The 21,183-nt window shown below is 43.0% G+C and overlaps 1 protein-coding gene across 18 annotated transcripts in view; it reads right to left on the reverse strand.

Moving 5' to 3' along the window:
* The window catches only part of CALD1 (caldesmon 1), a 236,987-nt gene that overhangs the window by 118,004 nt on the left and 97,800 nt on the right, over positions 1–21,183 (reverse strand). The gene's annotated exons all lie outside the window — the stretch shown is intronic.

Consider the following 21,183-nt stretch of genomic DNA (forward strand, 5'->3'; position numbering starts at 1 on the left):
GACTTCACTGCGACTACTCATGTGCTTTAAGTTAAGCACATAGTTAAGTAGTTTGCTGGATCGGGGCCTTAATATCTGGGCTGTGAGGAGGTGGAAACTTGCATTGCTGTGAATGAATAAACTCCTTAAGTCTCTATGGCTGTCAATCACCTTTCCATTGTACTGAATTAGCTCTCAGAAAGCAACAGCGATGGTGTGCTTATGCATCATTTTCAACCTATTGGAGCCACGAAACACAGAGCCAGAGAGGTTTCCTAATATAGAATTACTACTTATTGCAAAGGTTTCAGAGTAGCAGCCGTGGTAGTCTGTATTCGCAAAAATAAAAGGAGGACTTGTGGTACCTTAGAGACTAACAAATTTATTTGAGCATAAGCTTTCGTGAGCTACAGCTCACTTCATCGGATGCATTCAGTGGAAACAGTATTTTCCACTGAATGCATCCGATGAAGTGAGCTGTAGCTCACGAAAGCTTATGCTCAAATAAATGAGTTAGTCTCCAAGGTGCCACACGTCCTCCTTTTCTTTTTACTTATTGCAAAGTACTCTCAGGCTGCCACCACTAGTGACGGCACAGTGCCAAGGCATGCCATTCCGCTTTCTCTCAGTACAATGAAACAATTGCAAATTTCCTTTCAGCGATCTTCAAGGCAGACAGCCTGAAAGCTTGCACCCACTGGTGAATTTTCAGCAACTTACTTAGTGCTACATCACTCGCTCCTGTGTACTAGATGATCTGGTAATCTTTTCTTTCCTTAGACTCTGTGACTCTGTAATGCATACAGAAGCCTTCAGCCTGATAATGGCTGGGCAGATGGCAAGGTGTGATTACCACTGGTGCAAATGACCACAAATCCACTGAAGCCAAAGCTCTTTTGCTGGTTTACTCCTAGCAGTGAATTTGGCCCACTGTTTGTGAGTAGGTCAGTGTAGGAGGCTTCCTGGATTTGAAAGAGAGGAAGGGTGTCCAGCTCCAAGGTATTGCTATGCCACTGTGGTTTTTAAGCCAAGTTTACCCACTTGCTCAGCTAGCCTAGAGAGTCAGAATGCAGTACACTCCAGCCATATGCCCTTCCTTCTTCCACCCGACATTCCTCCAATGAAAGGGGCAGCAATGGGGATGCAGCATAGGGTCATTCTCCTTATTCTACAATACCAGGGGACCCCATTTATGCAGGGTTATTTCCTAGGGTCCACTTTTATGGACCCTTTAGTCCCTTTATGCTGTTCTGTCAGTATAGAGCAGAAAGGAGATTATAAAAGAAATGAGAAACCCAATTTCTGGCCTCAATCTCCTGCACCCTGATTATTGAGGGGCAAGAATGCTGTAAAGAGCGAGTTCTCACTGTTGGGGCTGATGTTTCCAGGAGAACTGAAATAACAGAATATAAATAAAAGAAGTGTCCCTAGCCTCTGTTTGCCAGAAGCTGGGACTCGGCAGCAGGGATGAATCACTTGATTAGTTCTAGTTCTGTTTATTCCCTCTGGAGCACCTGGCACTGGCTGCAGTCGGAAGACAGGATACTGAGCTAGATGGACCGTTGTTCTGACCCAGTATGGCCATTCTTATGTTCTTAAGGACTCTGATTTGAGTGTTAGTATGGTCTAGTGAACTTGAACAGAGGAAATTTGAGTCCTATTCCTGGGTCCGATACCAATACTGTGTGACCTTGAACAAGTCCCTTTCACTCATCTTGCCAGTTTCCCTTCACACCTCTTGTCTGTTTAGATTGAAACCCTTCAGGGCAGGGACTGTCTCTCACTATATGTTTGTACAGGGCCTAGAACAATGGGATCCTGATCTCAGTTGTGGCCTCTATGTGTTACTGTAATATAAACAATAAAAGGAAGAAATTCTGGCACTGGAGATTTATGGATCAGAGCTCAAATGGCTGAGTAAACATGGCCTGAGCCATTCTGTCTGTCCTATCCTGGAGGTCTGGGAGGGGAAGCGTGCCCTTCACCAGCATGATAACTTGAGCCCACAGAGCATCAGGAGTTCACTAGCTGGTACGCGGACTTTCCACTCATACTGAGGTGGTAACACCATACCTATGCTGACATCCTGTGAGAATGCACAAGGCTCCCCTGTGCCTCTGGGTCCACAGCAGAGGCTACCAGAATTTATCCAAAAGACTCACATTCATCAAAATTATTAGCAGTTTTGTAGATTACATCCTACAGGCCAAATGTCTAAACAGAACTAAATAAAACATCATGGCCCATCTGCCTCTACTTCAGTTTTCCATAGCCCTGGCCTAGAATACATAGGGTTGCCAACCCTCCAGAATTGCCTGGAGTCTCTGGAATCAGCATTGATCTTCCGGTGACTATTGAAAGCAAACCAGATTTGAATAGGATATTTTAAGAAAATGACATTACGTCATGCTGGGGAAAAAAACCTCCCAGAATAGCTTCAGTCAGAGTTGACAACCCTAAGAATACAGGGGTTTTTTTACAGTACAGTACCATACAGTACATCCTGCCCTCTGCGAGTATAGAGTGCCTTGCTTTACTTGTGCACATGATCTGGCATCTACTGGACCACAAGTACCAACCGGGGTAGGAGAGTAGAGCCCTTTCAACTCTCCTTCTGCAGCTGAAAAGTGGAAGAATGAGCAAGTCTTTGTTCAACTGCATCTTGTTTAAAATTGGCACCCATGAAATGCAGCTATAACAAGTATTCTAGAATAATATCTGGGTGAATTAGAGTTCCTTAGTCTATCTTCAATAAAAACAAATAAAATCTGTTTTCTATGAACATCTGTCAGAAAATGTTTGGAAATGTTTTTTTTTTCTTTTAAACTATATGTCATTGGACCCAATTCAGATCTGTTATAAGTGGGCACAACTCCCACTGAAGTCAAAAGGTGTTACTCCAGAGCTGAATTTGCCCAAATGTCACATCCCATTAAGCATCCACTGTACTTTGAGACACTAGGAGCAGCTAGCAATATTACATTACCAAGACTAAAACTGACATTTAAACAGGGTCTAAGAATTCATCTCCAAAGTTACTTTCACGTGACCACATCTGCAGGTGTTACTGTAAAACTTGGCCAACTGTTCATGTTGACTGCAGATACTGAACTTTTGTACCTTTACAAAACCACCAAGCAGCTTTGCTCCTTCCCAAACAGAATAGCTCATTTGGGACTCAAGGCAAAACCAACACATTAGGTCATGTGAACATACAGTTTTGTTTTAATTTAGCCCATCCCTTGTTTCATCTGACTGTGCTTCTTAAAACACATTCATCAGAAGCAAAATTACCTAAACAACAACAGTCAATATTTAGCTTCATAAAATCATATTAAGGAGATTGCCTTCTGCTCTCCATTGGTTTTACTTCCATCTGCACTCTGCGGTTACATCTACACTGTGAACAATGGGTACGATTCCCCACCTCATGTACACATCCTTGCACTTGCTCTCACCGAGTTACCATGAGCATAAACCGCAGTGTAGCTGTGGTTGAATGGGTAGCGGCAACGAAGGCACAACTTAACAGTGCTGACTACAAACCCACCTGAAACCACTGATCCACATACTCTCCATCCCTCTCCATTCTCTAGGGAGTGCTGTGCAAGGGATGACAATTTTGCCTTGCCCTTTAGTGATCCATGCAAGGAGAGGGAGGTTCCTTACTTCCTCCCTTCTTCACTGCACACCCACATTAGGGCCTGGCAGACTCTGCCTATTAGATAAATATTTATCTATCTGTCCAAGGCAGACAAAGGTGCATGACAAAGTGTTAACATTGTGGTAGCTGAGAGGGTAAAGCACTCAACTACAATTCCGAAAGTCATGAGGTTGCATCTCAATCAATCTCATGCTGAAAGGCCACCACCCTCCCGTTCACTCAGCTGTAAAATAGCTATCTGCTCCATCGGGTTAGGACAGTCAAAGGAAGTCAGACGTGATGCTGGCCACATCACCCCTTTTGTGTGCCCTTGGCTCCGAAACTGACATGGCTTAACGGTGTCAGCCTGGTGAACCATTGACTTGGGGGGAAGGGGGGGAACCTCCATCCAAGGAAAACCAGAATTTTCTTTTAATGTTTGGATTTGCGTGTACTGGACCCAAACGTGCTTGTGGTGAAATTTAATGATGGTTTCCCATAAGCAGACAGAGGAAGAAGCATAGCTGGAGGCTGCTGGCAGAGACACCAGTTCTCATGTCAGAAGGAGTAACCTATGACCCTCCCCTTTGAGTGTCCTCAGAAATATTCCAAATATGTTGTCCCCAAAGATCAGACAAAACTGAAATAGTCCCTAACATAAAGACCAGGGATGAAATCCTGGTCCCATTGAAGTCTCTGGCAAACCTCCCATGTACTTCAATACAGTCTGGATTTCACCCAAAAGGCCAAATTCTGCAGTAGCATTTACCACAAGATGTCACTGCACTTGCACAGGGTTTAAGAAGTTGGTCTCGCTACACGCTATTTTACCTCAAATACACACCTGCAAAGCCACTGAGAGTTGTACATACACTTCTAAAGGCAGAATCTCTCCCATTCTTCAATACACTTTGTCGGAACCAGAAATAGCATGTCAGTTAAGTTTCCTCCCATTGTCAGTATAGTTTTTGAAGGAATATTTGGCATTTGGTGCTGAAAGAAGAGAGCGCTGGAAATTGGAATCCCCTTAGTTCCCATTTAATCATAAGTAAAGGCTATTTCAGCGATTGAATATATGACTGAGCCTGCTAGCTGCAGAGTGCCCTGGAATCAAAGGGATTTAAAGATACACATCAGTTTACAGGAAGTGCTCAGCATTGTGCACTCTCAGCTCAAAATGAGCTCCTCTTTATATTTATTGTCTCCAAGCTTTCAAAGGATGGGAAGGGAATCCTGTCGGTCAACAAATCAGCTTCATTGCTCCCCTTTCGCTAGTAATTTTTGGCTTAATGTAAAACAAAAAAATTGCCTGTATTTTCCCCACAAAGCCATCCATCTATATTATGTTAGACCAATCACTGGAATACTTATACAATGCACTGCACTAAAGAATGCCAACACTAACTCTACCTTACTGGAGGCTTTGCTACAAATTCACAGTCTGATCCCACAAGTCACTGGGGCTGCCTCTGGGAAAGTGTTGACCAGCTTCAACTCCCAAGGAAACCACAGAGCAGAAAACAATCAGCAGCTCACAGAATCAGGCCCTACATGAGGATCAAGAATGCATTTTCTCTAGGGTAAGGGCCAATCCTGCGTTGCTGAAGTCGATGGCAGTTTTGCCATTGGTTTTAACTGGAGCAGAATCAAGGTGTAAAAGAGAGCACTAAAAGATGGATTTATAAATAAACAGTATGGCTAGTTAAGCTTAGGAAAAGCTGCATGTATGCAGCACGATCTTACTATGCCATCCTAAAGAGTCTACCAAATTTTGACCACATTTACTCCTATTCAAATCCAAAGAAGGGTCTTTGAAATCAATGGAGAGGGGGAAAACAAGCTAAGTTTACCTACAGCTTTAATGTCAAATATGAAATATTAACTACGTTGACTTCACATCTTCTGGAGGCAGCGGCGCCGTCTTTCTAAGTTGCCAGGGGGTGCTCAACCCCTGCTTTGCCCTAGGGCCCACCCCACCTCTTTCCTCAAGCCCTCACCTCTTCCCGCCTCACCCCACCCCATTCTGCCCCCTTCTCTGAGTGCACCCCATTCTCGCTCCTCCTCCAACCCCCCAACGCCACCTACACGCCGCTTAACAGCTGATTTGCGGCAGGCAAGAGGTGCTAGGAGGGAGGGGGAGGAGTGGATTAGCAGGGCTGTCTGCAGGTGGGAGTCACTGGGAGGGAGAGGGAGGAGCTGATTGGTGGGGCTGCTGATGGGCGGAAGGTACTGGAGGGAAGGGAAAGGAGCTGATCGGAGGGATTGCCAGTGGGTGGGAGGCGCTGATCCCAGGATTGCTGGTGGGTGCTAAGCACCCACTATGTTTTTTTCTGTGGGTGCTTCAGCTCCGGAGTACCCATGAAGTCAGCACTTATGTCTGGAGGCGTAGGTGCAAACTAAGGGATGGTCTAGGTTTACTTGGTCCTGCTTCAGTGGAGGGAAATGAACTAGATGACCTCTCAAGGTCCCTTCCTGCATTACATTTCTATGATTTTATGACTGACCAGCAGGAGGAACTGATGGACAGACATGCATTAGCAGAGCTCATTGAGGGCCCAGAACTGCAGCTAGTAGAGAGTGCTGCAGCTCAGGATGGAAACATGCAGAGCAATTGACCACACAGAACCCAATTCATGGAAGTGTTGTTGGTCTTTCACCGACACATGCTAAATTTGCTCGCCATATTTTAACAGTATATCTAAACTACTAAATTATTTGTGAGTGAATGGGTTTTATCCACATTTTTCCCCCCACTCAGTTCATGTTCCTTCTCTTCATCTCTCAAATCCTGCATTAATACAACATTAAGGTGACAGTTAAAAAACAAACAAAAAGTCAGGAAATGCAAAAGGTAAAGTTCCAACAGCAACATTAACTCAGCCATAGTGCAAACTCTGCATGATTTCTGGAATCCATTTTACAGCACAAACAGTGATCCATTAAGCTACATGTGTCACTGTAAAAAAAAAAAAAAAAAATTACACACACCATAGGTCCTCTGCAGGCAGCTTACTATGGCTTAACAGAAAAAAAAAGACTGAAAGGCAAAAATTAAGATATACAACAACTGTAGAGCCCAATTTGCCATTATGTTGAATCCCCTAAACTCTATTGAGAATTGAGGATTCTTACTACCTTGCACAAATTTAACCCACAAAGATGAATAAATACATTTCCTTCAACATATATTTTGTTAATTTCCACCACCAGCTCTGCCCAAAGAGTTTTTAAACCAATTTGAACCCCAAAAATTCAGCTGACAGAACTACCAATTGCTGATGGCTTTGCATACTGCACTTGTACATTCCTTGAACAAACCAGGGTGCATTTCAGCCAGCTGTACACTTAGCTTGATGAACACATGTGCAGTGTATATCACATAAAAAGCGTGCGCCTGGAATCCAATTAATCCAAGATGGATCTTCATGGAAGTCTATGGAAGCCCACAAAGGATGGGTCTTCCCATGTAGACTTAATGAAATTTTCTAGTGTGCATGTTCAGTTCACTATTTTCAAATGCTCCCAACTATAGTAAATTAAGCCCATTTTGTTCTTGCCAAGCAAAGACATTAGTCTCCAGGGAGTCTCCCATTCCTTTTGGATTTGCAGCTGGGTCCTGGAGGCCACTCACTCACTCAGAATATGGGGATATAATTAGGGAGGAAAGGAGAGCATATTGCAGGCACACGTGTACCTACCTTGAACTGTGGTACGTGGATCTAAGTTGTCAAACATGATTTTGGTGTGTCTATTTTCAGGTGCCCTACTTAAGATACCTTAAAGGCATCTGAATTTCAGCATGTGATGCCTACTCTCCCTATGAAAAAAATCAGGCCTCTTTCCCAAAAACCGAGGCACCCAAAACATTAGTCACTTTTAATAATGTGTGTCATGATCTATGCATGTCCCAGTATGTCATGTAAAGGCAAGGAATGATAGCTTCTGTAGTGACAGAGTCACCAGAGAACCCAGGACTGGTGAGGAAGCCTGTAAAGTAGGCTATGTTGATGGTAGAAAATAACAGCCCAGAAGTGCATTATACTTGTCACATTATATAAAGCATGGCACACTGCTTGAAGCAGCAGGACAACAGTGTTTCCAAAACTCCTCAAGAGAGCTCCTGCAGAGACACAATTAACCAAGCATGACAAGGATCTGACTGTACCTTTTCCAAACAAGACGACACATGCACAGGCAAACACTTTGTGGCCATGGTTGGAACATTACAATTCAGTACATAGAATATGCCCGGTGTATTTTGTACAGCATTGCACATGGCTTAAAGCAGCAGGGGGAGCAGCGTTCCCAAAACCCCTCACCAGAGTTCTGGCCAAGATTCCATTAAACAAGACAGGTGAGGCTCTGACCATCATCCTCTACACAGCTATCACTAAGAGTGCACAGACATATGTAGTTATTTTGTGTGAACGTTACATGGGAAAATAAATTTAAACTATGCATCAAGCCAATAAATCTTACAGCTGCTTGAGTTTTCTAGGAATTGAGTCTTGGACATGGCCTGTGTGGTCCAGAAAGGAAAAAGTTTAACATTTCCAAAACATGTCCATATCTTTCATTATCTGCTACCTTTCACTAAACTGTAACTCTCCCTGAGAGTCTTCAAGCACTTCATGCTTACAAGTGTTAGGTTTACCCAATTAAGAATAAGAAACAGAAGCATGTGACTTATGTGATCAATTGACCACCACAGCTCAGATTCAGAATACCGAGTATTGACCACATGCAGCAAACCGTTTGCAATCAGTCTGTCGAGTTTATGTATACATGTGCAGAATACAAAGCAAATTTGAGGAAATTTCAAATCCCTTTGCAGCCATGAATCAAAAAAAAAAAGTTTAAATTTGTCAGGTACTTTATTTCTTGAAAATTAATCACTCATCTTTCATTACAGCATATCTGTCAACTTCTGCTGAATTCTGCCTTCAAATCTCATGCATTTTAGGGTACCCAGAGTAAGGGTTGCATATTGGCGTAGGAGTGAACGTGTGCTCTGGGGTCTTCTGGCCCATGGGAACTCCAGAGCTCTCAGGATTTCAATAAGACAGCTTACCCAACAGAGTTAATAATGTCCAGTTGGAGAGATACGCCTTCAGCCGATGTCCTTAAATTCCTATTACATGTTGGGGAGATGATGTCAGCAGGTCAGGGGAACAGAAGGATTGAATAGGGGAAAATCTGACTGGGAGAGGCTTGAGGAAGGAAGATGGGAAGTGGAGAAGGAAGGTGCAGGAGCAGAGAGGGGGTCAGACCAGGACCTCAGATTCTAACATCTGTGAATATTGACATTGTTTCAGATCTGTGTCTGGATTTCAATTTTGCAAATGGCATTCATCTTTATGATGGCCTGAGATGGGGCGCCTGCCCCACACTGGGCTGTCAGGGGTTAATAGAGTCCTAGGGAGGCTTGCACAGGAGGCAGCCAATCACAGAAGGGCTTATAGAAGCAGCCAACCAGGGCTGGGCAGGCCCATATAAGAAGAGCTGCAGCACAGAGCAGCTTCAGTCACTCCCTGGACCTGGAGGAGGACTGGCTGCCTTGCAGACTGAAGGCAGCAAGCACCCTGGACAAAGCAGTGCTGCAGGCAGAGACCCAAGGAACTAAAGGCAGCTCTTGGCAGGCTGCTAAGATCTGCAGGCTGAGGCCCTGAGGCAAGGGCAAAGAGGGTGCTGGGGCCGTGGGGAAGTGGCCCAGGGAGATCTACAGAGGACTCAGAAGGGGTGACACAAGCAGCAGCAGCAGCTGCCGCCATCTACAGGATCCCTGGGTTGGGATCTGGAGTAGGGGAAGGGCCTGAGCACCCCCCTCCCCCCACACACTCTCCACTGAGGAAGTGGCTAAACTAAGGGACTGCAATGTTCCCTTGGAAGTGTGGAGCACAGAGAAGCACAGCCAGGGGCCCGTGTCACTGAAGAGGATGCTGTGGTCCTGGGAATGATGTGTGTCCCAGAGCAGAAGTGACAGTGGTGAGGCACCACCAGAAGAGGATGTACTGGCAAGAAGAACTAATTCCCATGACAGCCAGCAGGAGGCACCAGAGTGAGTCACACCCTGTCACATAGCCCAAAACCAAACCCCTGCATCCAAACACTCCTGAATTTTGGGGTGCTCAAAATCCAGACCCAATTTTCATGGCTTCATCCCCTTTTTAGTCAAAAGATTTGGATAAATTTCAGTGAAGCATCCACATTTTCATGGGCTTAACTGAACCAAATCAAACCTTCAGACCCTTTGAGCTTGGCTCTTTGCTATTAGTAAATGCTGACAGGTCAGATAATTTAAATGATTCCATAAGCATAAGAAGAGGATTGTCTGTAGTAAAATCTTTGTCCTTTGCTTCCCAGTCATGCTCCAGTAACTGGAAACTTAAGACACATTTCTTGAGATTTCCTTGCACTTTCAGGAACAAACATGTTGTTATGAATCCTAATTACACAGTTAAAGTAGCACTTTAAAGTTCTTATTAAATCTCACACACATACCTCCACACAAAGCCACAAACGCTTTGGAAACAAACCCACAACCACACACACACCCTCTAAAGTATGCAATAAATGACACCACAGAGCAAGACACTCTAGGCTAAACTCAGCTCAGGGGCTGCACCAGCTTCAATCCAGGCAGAGGCTGCAAGGTGCAGTCATGAGGAGGATTCAGTGACACAAAGTAGTAACAACAAACTCTCCTCTGCTGGGTCTCAACAGGCCAAAAGGTGTTACATGGGCTCTTCCATAACCAAACCATTTTATGGGGAATACTAAGTTAGGAAACAATATGATCTGGTTTCAGAGTAGCAGCTGTGTTAGTCTGTATTCGCAAAAAGAAAAGGAGTACTTGTGACACCTTAGAGACTAAAATTTATTTGAGCATAAGCTTTCGTGAGCATCCGATAAAGTGAGCTGTAGCTCACGAAAGCTTATGCTCAAATAAATTTGTTAGTCTCTAAGGTGCCACAAGTACTCCTTTTCTTTTTAATATGATCTGGGTTCCACCAATTATAAAGACATGCACATCTATCAAACTCTGTTCTGTACATAGCTGAATTTATATCCTCTATCTTATTGCTGCAAGCACATATGGTTCTTGCACTGTACATAAAAACATTTAAATAGATACAAATATCTATGGACATGACTAAGCAGTTTCTTGGTTTCTACTAAGTACCAAAAACTAGTCTTGCCAATTTCTTAATATTTAAATTTCTCTGACTTAATATAAACTTTGTTCCAAGCACTACATAGGTCTCCTTAAAATATATGTAGCAAGTAGTCAACACAATGCCAGCTGGCAAATTAAACAATCTATTAAAATAGACTCCTACTGAATTTAAAAGTTTTTCTTTTCCATCTTTATTCCTCTGCATACAGATGCATTATTTTGGGAATATTTTCCAGTCCCATTTAACAAAAGGCAAAAGAATTGCCCTTGGCAGTTAATGAGCTTTTCCCCTTAGTGGTCTCCTGCTGCTCTTGGAATTTGTTCCACTGCGATTTGGGTTGTAATGGTGCTAAGATGCCTTCAAATATATAGGCATATAGGAAGAGGGCATTTGGCTCAGATATAATTCTTAATTCAGAAAGCAATAGGATGATTTACTCAAGCATCTTCATGTTACTGATGTGTGATCAATGACTTGGTTCAGAAAATGGTCAATAGCACGTTTCATCCAAGAATCTCAAAGCACAAACGTTAATGACAATCTCCACAGCCCCTCATGTGATAGGTCAGTATTACCTTCATTTTACAAATGGGCAAACTGAGGCACAGAAATATTAAGGAAGTTGCCTTAGGACTCACAAGTAGTCTGTAGCAGAACTAGGAATAAAAGGCACAGCAGTGATCTCACAGTGCCCTGCTTTAAGCACAACACTACCTTCTGCCCAGAAGCTGATAAAGTTTAGATAAGCATTTCACAACTATCTGAACTTCATGATCCAGCAACATTGCAACCCAGCCTTGTTGTCTGCAATGAACGCAGAATCAGACCTTTGGGTTGGAAACTTTAGTAGTTCAGACTCTCTCATGAGAGTTTCCGGACTGCCTACATGCAAGTGGGCTAGAAAAATTTGTAGGAGGAGCCTTGTTAGAAAGGCTACTACTGAGGTTTTATATAGCGCTTTTCATTAGTAGATCTCAAAAGGAAGGTAAGAAATGGCTCTTCTGCTTACAATTATTGTTGAAACCTGGACTTATTTCATGCCTCCTCACTTTTAGTATTGAAAACTATTTACATTAGAAAAAATAATCATGAAACTGAGCAGGAGCATGCGCGGGGGGGAGGGCAAGCAGGGACATAGGGTCCCGCCCCCAAAAAATAATTGGCAGAGGCATAGAACTCCTCTGTCCCAGGGAGTATGGCAGGGAGAGTGAGCTCCTCCAGTCCCAGGGTCATGGTAGGGGAGAGAGAGAGCGCTCCTCTGGCCCAGGGCTGCAGTGGGGGGCAAACAACTTCTCCAGCCCTGGAGCCAAAGGAGCGCTCTCTCTCTTCCCCCACCCCCACCCCCCAATGTAGCCCTGGGGTCAGGGGAGCTCTGCATCCCTCCACAAGCAGCCAAATTTAAATTCCCTGATACACACCCCTGAAACTGAGGTAAAAGGAAGGAAGCCCTCAACATTTTAGATTTCTTGCATGAATAATGTTGAAGTATTCCTCATTGGCATCTGTCACATATTGAGTCCAAATTTGGGCCTTGGCAGGTTGATAGGTGTGCCACTGATGTCAAGCTGCATGAGATTAAGCTGATATAGCAGAAATGCCAATGATTTTTTTTAAAAGGGCCAGTCCTATGCAATAAACATACAATATACAGACATGAATAGAATTTGACTCTCAGATCATGTCATATAATGCATGTCATCTAAAAAAGCAGCTTCAAAACCAACAGTAACTTAGATGAACTGAGTGGCAGCTGTGTGGCATTATGAAGTTTTCTTTATTTAGAGACTCCGGGCAAATCCCAAACCCAGTGCCCAGTAACTAGCCTGAGTACTCAAGACACGCCACAAGGCAGGTTCATGGAAGAAGGCATTCCCCTCACTGAAACTACAGAGGTTATGGAAACAATCTCTGAAGCCCTTTACGTGGCTCTCACCCCATCTCCATACCCACACAAACACAATGGAATGAGGATGGGAGGATCTGCAGAGGAAAACTTTCCATCCCTGCTCTTCCCCCTGGCCTGTTAACCCAAAACTTCCAAGAGCAGATCTCTGTGTGGAGATCTCTATGATGCATACTCCCCTCCATCCCCAAGCTTTTAACTCTTGCATCCCTTTGCACAGCATAGTGCACAAGTTCTCATTCCTGGCAAAACTCCCTACTGATGAAGGAATGGGCAGTTTTGGGTTTACTAATGTTATGAAAGTTATTAATTTACACCAATGCAACCTTAAGCAGAATCTGGTCCACAGCATGTGACCACTAAATGAAGCTGGAAGAGGAGGCCTGAGGGATCCATCTAAAGATCAGTCTTGAGCTACATTCAGAGGTCTGCCAAAAGAAAAGGAGTACTTGTGGCACCTTAGAGACTAACAAATTTATTGCATGCATCTGATGAAGTGAGCTGTAGAGCTCACGAAAGCTTATGCTCTAATAAATTTGTTAGTCTCTAAGGTGCCACAAGTACTCCTTTTCTTTTTGCGGATACAGACTAACACGGCTGCTACTCTGAAAACCATTCAGAGGTCTGAATTTCATCAATATTGAAATCAGGCATTTATAACGTAGTCAGGCCATGATTGCTTAGCACAGACTGCGTTCCTCAATTTACAAGCCACAACTAGTATCTGAGTGCCTAGCACTGCCAGTAAACAATTCCTGGTCATACTTTATAAAAATTTATAAATGGAATCTTTTAATATAAAGGTTTAATAAATTATTCCTAGCTATTATAAGCTTGTTTAAGACACAGGCGATGTGTCCCAAGTGGCTATAAGGATATCAGCAGAACACGTTAGAGATAAACTATGGTTATTACAACCTTTTGACCTCTATAACAATTCATAAACCATTTATTAAACATGTATTAAGCATTTTAAACTCCTTACAAACTATTTTATAAATGGAACCCTTTGTTTATTAAACCAGAGTCCTATCTCTTCTCCATCACAGGGGATGCTACATCTTTTTCTGCAGCAGATAAAATAACTTTGTTCCATATAGCTTGCAGTGGGAGCGAGTCTTTTAAATGAGACCTTAAAAACCCCAAAGTCTTGTCTAGTCACCATGGACATTCAAGTGACACATTTGGCAGCTGTAGGAGATCACTGGCTTTTATGACGACTCAGGAAGGCTTCTATAAGCTAAAGCAGCACATGATCCAGCCTTTCCATGGTATTTCAGTTTCTGGGTGGCAGAATAATTCTGGTCCCATGAATTGCTCACTAGAGTAAAAAAAAAAAAAAAAAAAATACAAGCACATAGCCAGATACTGAGCTATTCAGGTTTAGAGCTAGCTTGTGACTTAGACTACATGCCCTCACAGGGAAGAACCCTTCCTTAGAGACTCCTCCTTGGACTCAGCCTGGCCAACAGTGGTAAGTGGGCTTCTAACTCCCCTTTATAGCAGTCACACGGGGCAAGTCACAATCTTGCCATGATTAAGGCCTTCATGGTTTGGCCAAAAGAGGATAAGTAATTTGTCAGGATGTTTCATCATCACAAAGCTTCCTTACACCCAGGGCTATCCTTAGGCATATGCAGCCCACAGGGCTGTGTAGGGCACCTGAAATTTGGGGCACCCCTGAGTCTTAGCATCCACCCTCCCACCACTTCATATCCCTGTTCTGACCCTTCCTACAGGCTCCCGCCACAGCTGGCTGCTGCAGCCTGGTGAATCTTCCTCCGGAGGAGGATCTAGTACTTAAAAGTGAGAAAGCCTTCCAGTCTGCCAGACCTATTAGCAAACACTGAAACTGTTAAAGAGTAATTCAAGTGGTAAGGAAGCCATTTAACAGGCATTTGCCAACCCCCAGATATATACTGTCAGTTTCTGAATTTACTGACAAACAGTTGTGCATTACTGTAATATTTACTCAGAACATGTTAGTCTACAGGACCTTAGTTTAAAATTGCTTTAAAAATATTTCATTAGTGTGTTGAAGATTATAAAATTTCATCTCTAAAAAATCCTTGCATAGATTTTTAGATGCACAATCTGAGTATTCATCATTAGCCTCAATGCTTGGAGCTTCAGACATAGTTTTTTAAATAAATCCTTCAAAAGACCACCCTTATCTAAAATACATATGCCAAGTCTAGGCTGTTGTTGGGCATAGGGGCACCAGTTTAATAATACTGCATAAGTCCCCATTATAAATCCTAAGGACCGCCCTGCCTTACACTCTCTTTTAACCATCTTTTAGCAGAGTCTAATTCTTCATAGTACAAAGCTGAAGTGTGAACAAACAAGAACTCCTGCAAAATATAGTTAATTTCTAATGCCCAATGTCTTGTTATGCCCTAATGTCTGTTAGAGGACTCAGTTGTTTGGCTAACAGTTGCAATTCATTAGATTTTTTTTTTTTTTATGATGATTCTCTCTGCGTCTGCAGATACGTGATGAATCTCAGATGTTTAATAGAGTATAACAGTGCCTCCATTGACCTCACCAAGTACAGTTGGAAGGAAAGAAAGGTAATTTTCTCAAAGAAATGTTAAAAATGTGTCTTCACTATAACACAGATGCCGAGGATAAAGAAACTCCAGAGGGATTAAAATATTTTAGATTAATTTGAGAAGAAAGCCACATTGTGCCAAAATCTGGTTAGTTTTGGGCCTTTCCAATCCCAAGCCATATAAACAACCCATTTTAAACTGCATTTGTTAAAAGGAACATTACAAAAAACAAAATTACTGGTTGTAAGTCAAATGACCTCCTGTTCTGTATCCTCTTCTTACAGGCTAAAGAACAAACGTATGTACACTGTAGTATAGCCGTGGTTTGTATGGTTGCTGTATTATTCATACTGCTTGGAAATTAATTCTTAAGTAGAGGGATTTTGGCCCCCTTGAAGCAAGGCTTTAAAATGTAAGCAAGGTTAGGTCTGGTTGGTACTTGAGCATGCTTATCTCTTATAAACCAGACTGTTGCTTACAGGCCTCTGATAGGACTAACACTGATAGAAAAACAGAGTCTGCTTTATCTTATTAGGTAGCCCTACTTTGATGCACAGATCTCAGCTTCATTCTCTTGCTGGAATGTGTTCTTTGGGGGTTGGGGGTAGAGATGGTCTTCTCGTTGCACCAGATTCCAGCAGTGTTCCTCACACTGAATAGTACCTTACCCTGCTATCAATGGGACTGCTTGAGGAGTAGGTTATTACTCAGTGAGATGAAATTTGTTTGAAGCTAGCACTTGGTATTCAGTCACTTTGGGTCATATTCTGCCATCTTTACTCATGCTGAATAATGCCTTACTCCCTGACGTTGTCTCTGAAATGATTGGGATGACTCACACATGACGGTTCTACAAACCTAAGAAGGGATGCAGAATCTGGTCCTTAGGACTTGAGCTTGCAGAGGTGTGAAGGGGAGTTGTGAGAAAACAGCTGGGAGTCACCAGGAGGGATGCTGGGCATAGTGAATGTTTCTGGATAGTTAGCATCCACTAAACTGATATAATCTTAAAATAGCAGGCACTGCAAGACAGTGGGCCAGCAAGAGTACTGCACTAGCATATGGCATGAGTCACTGAGCAGCTGGACAGGAGGGATACTGTTTTTTTATAACCTTGGACACATCACTCTGGAATTCGTGGATTGTCCCATGCTCTCACCTGTCTTCTAAAACCATTCTCGATCATACTTGAATGAGCCACTACTCCCAGAGAATATTCTCCCAGAGCAGGGGAAAAACAAAAATGTGGAAATGGCAGAAAGGCTAAATGACGTTTTTGTTTCAGTTTTCACCAACAAGTTTAGCAGTGATTGGACATCTGACATAGTAAATCTCAATGAAATGAGATAGGATCAGAGGCTAAAACAAGGAAAGAAATTAAAAATTAGACAAGTTAGATATCTTCAAGTCACCTGGGCCTGATGAAATACTGCCTAGAATACTGAAGGAGCTGACAATGAGATATCAGAGCCATTAGCGATTATCTTTGAAAAGTCAGAAGACAGGAGGGATTCCAGAGGACTGGAAAAGGGCAAATATAAGTGTCCATCTATAAAAAGGAGAATAAGGATAATCCAGGGAATTACAGACCAATCTGCTTAATTTCAGCACCCAGAAAGATAATGGAGCAAAATTAATTAAATAATCAATTTGCAAACACCTAGAAGATAAAGTGATAAGTAACAGTCAAGCATGGATTGTCCAGAACAAATCATGTCAAACAATCTAATGGCTTTTCTTTGACAGGGTAACAAGCCATTGTGGATAAGGAGAAGTGACAGATGTGGTATATCTTGACTTTAGTAAGGCTTTTGATACTGTCTCGCATGACCTCTCAAACAAACTAGGGAAATACAACCTAAATGGAGCTGCTACAGGTTGGTGCATCATAGGTTGGAAAACCATTCCCAGAGTAGTTATCGGTGGTTCACAGTCAAGCTGGAATCAGCTCTGGGTCCAGTTCTGTGCCAATATCTCATCAATGAATTAGATAATGAATAGAGAGTAACTTAATTTTTGTGGACGATACCAAACTGGAGGGTTGCACGTGCTTGTGAGGATAGGATTAAAATTCAAATAAACAGGACACATAGACAAATGATCTGAAGTAAATAGGATTACATTCAACTAAGGCACAATGCAAAGTACTCCACTTAGGAAGGAAAAATCAGCTGCGCACATACAAAATGCGGAAGTCACAACCAACTAGGAAGGAATGCCGAGAAAAGGGATCTCCGGGTCATAGTGGATCACAAGCTCAATGAGCAACACTGTTACACAAAAAAAGCAAACATTCTGGACTGTATTAGTAGGAATGTTGTAAGCAAGACAAGTAGTAATTCTTCTGCTCTACTCCATGCTCATTAGGCCTCAGCTGGAGTATTGTGTCCAGTCTCGGGTGCCACATTTCAGGAAAAAATGTGGATAAATTGGAGAAAGTCCAGAGAAGAGCAATAATAATGATTAAAGATCTTGGACAACACGACCTATGAGGGAAGATATTTAAAAGCGTTTGTTTAGTCTGGAGAAGAGAAGACTGTAGAGTTTTCAAGTACATAAAAGTTGTTACAAGGAGGAGGGGAGAAAAATTGTTCTTGGTAACCTCTGAGGATAGGACAAGAAGCAATGGGCTTAAATTGCAGCAAGGTGGTTTAGGTTGGACATTAGAAAACTTCTTACTATCACAGTGGGTAAACACTGGAATAAATTGCCTAGGGAGGTTGTAGAATCTCCATCACTGGAGATTTTTAAAAGCATGTTAGACAAACACCTGTCAGGGATGGTCTGGATAATATTTAGTCCTGCCTTGAGTGCAGGGGACTGGACTAGAAGACCTCTCGAGGTCCCTTCCAGTCCTATGATTCATTAGATTGCACTAACGTACCAAAACCTGGCCATAGCTGTCACCTCCACACCCACTTTCCCCACTACTCAATCTAGTATGAGTGGTGACATCACCTGCCCTCTCCTGGATGTAAACCTAAGAGTTAAAGTACAGGAACTTAAGGGGACAGCTTCTCCCCCTTTGTTTAAAAGCAGAGAGTTACCCATCCTCTTTCATGCCTGGGTGAGCAGTGCCATCCAACAGTTCCCTTCCTCTTTGGCTGGTGGGGTGAGAGTGCCCCCTTCCCGTTTCAATCGACTTCAGCCTTTCTGTAAATGCCCCCAAGTAATGCAGGTGAAAAGTGACCCTGTGAAGGTGAATACAGCATATAGAGCTCCTACTATCTCCTATATGGAGGGGGGAAAGTGAGAATCATTTCACCGTTGAAATACAGCTCGCTCTGGGGTAGAAATGGCAGCTGTTTTTCAGCAGAGAGCAAGACTATACAACAGTTTAAAAAAACAGTAAAGAAGAAAAATGCCTTATACATTTCGAAATTTAGAGGGAGTTTATGTAGACCGAATGATTAAAAAAAAACACAACTAAATTTGATTGGGATATGAGGGCTACCATTTCTTGGGAAAGGTGCGATGAGATCTCCTAGATACCACATCTCAGAGCACTACAATGTAATTCCTGATTGTGAAGCCACACAGCTTTTTGTAAGCATGGCAAACACAGCCTATCACTGCACAGTTGTCATTAGGTCATTTGCGTACAATAGTCCTATTGCTTAAAAATTCTCTAGCAGTTGTCAGCACCCTACCCACGTGGGGGTATGACTTTTTTGCTACAGATAGCTGCTCTATTAGATCAGCCAATATATGCTGCAGCACCACACGCACAACTTTATTTTGATTGTGTCCTACAACTAACACTTGCTATCACCAAGTTTGCATATCCAGCCTCAACTGCACAAAGGGAAGGGCCAAATTCTGCTCCTCTGGGAGTTGTTCCAGGTTTGTATTGATGTAAACGAGAGCAGAAAGCTAGCCAAAGAGTGGGGACGTCTTCTGATCACCTTTTGTTCTTTGAGTTTTGTGTACAGACCTTTGTTTGTTTATACCCTCTCTGCACATGCATGAAAACAAGATGTTCTTCAGCCACTTAGACTTTCCTGGTAAAACAGATTTAAATAAATACTTCACATCATTACAATTTTACTATCTAACATCTGTTTGAATGTTTACAAAAGAAATGGCTGAGGCCTACACACGAGGAGTGATTGGAATCTTCTGTTCTGTGCTTCATTATAATTTTGGCAGTGAATAAAAAAAATAATTGTTACACAGTGAAATCTTGTTGGCATCGGATTTTTTTTTAAAATGTGATACTCCAAGAAGTTCAAAGGAAGAAGTTAAAATTCTACACACAACCTTAACTCTGCCCTTCTCTCATGATTATCAGTGCCAGCCTCTATTTCTGATACTCTTATATCCATTAATCATCTCTTTTCTACATATTCAACACTTCAGTATGAGCTTGATTTCCCCAATATACCATCTCACACAGATGCTTCTCCAGAGACTTCCATGTAGAGGGACTGGCAGTATCTTTGTGACACCCCTGCCAGTTATCTTACCTCAATATATCATAGTTCAAATCTTCACATTGCAAATCTGGCTGAAATAAAGGACACATCCAGCACCAAAGACACTCTACCTCCACTTTGGAGCTGTCAGCCTAGACTTTCTTCTTGACAGGCATGACTGACTGTGACAGGGCAACGACTCACCGCTGCAGCGCTTCCTGCCGGTTGTCCAGGGAATTAGCTCTTGTCAGCCAGGATCACCCTCTGCCAGTCAGTATCTCACCTGCTGCTGGCCCTGTGCCCCTCCCAGACCCCAGTGCCCTTCTAGATTAGGGTTCTGCCCCCTGGCAGTGCCCCCTCAGTCTGGGTCTCCCCTCCCAGGGGAACTCCCAACCCTCCCTTGCCTCAGTGGCTACTGTCAGTCATCATCTAGCCCCCACTCCCTGGGGTGGACTGCAGTCTGTACCACTCATCATCAGCAAGGGGAGTCGGAGCAGCTGCATCTGTCTAGGTCTGGGCTGCTCCTCTGCAGCCTTAGGACCCTTTCGTGGACCTTTACCTCGGCCTGCAGCTCTGCTAGGCTGGAGCTCCCCCTGCCCTTCCCCAGCACTGCCCTGCCCTAGGTACCCTCCTCAGCTTCCCAGGCAGCCAGGTCCTCCTCTCTCCATGTAGCTAGAGAGTGTGTGTCTCAGCTCCTGGCTAACAGCCCTCTTATGGGACCAGCTGTGGCCTGATTGGGGCATGGCCCCACCTGTGGCTACTTCCCCCAATCAGCCTAGCTTTCCTCCAGCTACAGCCCTCTCTTAGGGCTGTTTTAAGCCCTTTGAGGCAGGGCAGGGTGACCACCCCACCACACTGACAAACAGGAAAGAACCAATATCCTTCACTTCATACCAAGAGGCACTGAACATGTGCAGCACCTATGAAAATCAACCTTTACAAAGTATCCCTTTTTTAGATGTATTTTAATGCAGTTTAGCATCTGGAAATAAGGCAAGAAGAGCCAGCAACATTGTGACCCAGACAGCTACTCTGTGCGTCAATGGACCCCCAGTTTAAGTATAACTGGTCCCAAAAAAAAAGATCTGCACTGCGAGAATGTTCCTGATATTCAGCCTAAATTTTATCTTTCTTATTACTCTTGATGTAGCACTTAAATAATTTATCTCCATTCTAACATTTACATCCTGCACATTTTCATAGACCTATTATCATGCTAACTATTATCATTATATAGTTTTTATCATTTATCATCTCTTAGGCAAGCTGCAGAGTGAGGTCATTTCAAATTCTCCTTGCTTACATTTATACTTAGTTGGTTATTTTATTAATTATACACATTTGCCCTGAGATTTAAAATGAAAACAATACAGTAAGAACATCAAAAATGACTGGTAGAATTCAGCAAATAAAAGGGAAAACTGGATTTTTTTGCTGAGATTTTGAAGCATGACCCTATTAGTGGATTGAAACCAAAGCAAATATTCATACAAACCTTTCTAAAGACAAA

This window comes from Dermochelys coriacea, chromosome 1 (assembly GCF_009764565.3).
Source record: "Dermochelys coriacea isolate rDerCor1 chromosome 1, rDerCor1.pri.v4, whole genome shotgun sequence".
In the NCBI taxonomy this organism is placed as follows: Eukaryota; Metazoa; Chordata; order Testudines; family Dermochelyidae; genus Dermochelys; species Dermochelys coriacea.